This window comes from Myxocyprinus asiaticus, chromosome 12 (genome assembly GCF_019703515.2).
Source record: "Myxocyprinus asiaticus isolate MX2 ecotype Aquarium Trade chromosome 12, UBuf_Myxa_2, whole genome shotgun sequence".
Lineage (NCBI taxonomy): Eukaryota > Metazoa > Chordata > Actinopteri > Cypriniformes > Catostomidae > Myxocyprinus > Myxocyprinus asiaticus.
The window spans coordinates 36,383,926-36,384,349 of NC_059355.1; positions in this window are offsets into that span (position 1 = coordinate 36,383,926).

Below are 424 nucleotides of genomic sequence, written 5' to 3' on the forward strand. Positions count from 1 at the left end.
GGCCCACAAAGAAGAGACTGCCTCAATCCCTCAAAGCCTCGTTGTCATTCCCATTAAAAATCAAAGATGGCGCTAGCGTGAATAAGATCCACTGATCATGCAAGCTATAGCATAGCTACATGCAACACCACAAATTTACGTTTATCTGTTCTGCTGTTGCTAATAAAATAATAGTATGAATACATCTTACCCAAGTTACAGGCCAAATCAACGTGAATGTTTTCAAACATTACTTATTTATTTTTCCGCAAATCATACCGCAGGCTGGAGATGACTCCTTGAAATCCGTATGTTTGACACCGGTTTACAGTGTTAAGGCGTTTCATTATCATTACAAAGTTGTACATTTGGATATAACTTTGCCCATGAAAGGTTGGTAAGTGATTTTTTCACACTAAAATTATATTGACACAAATGTATATTT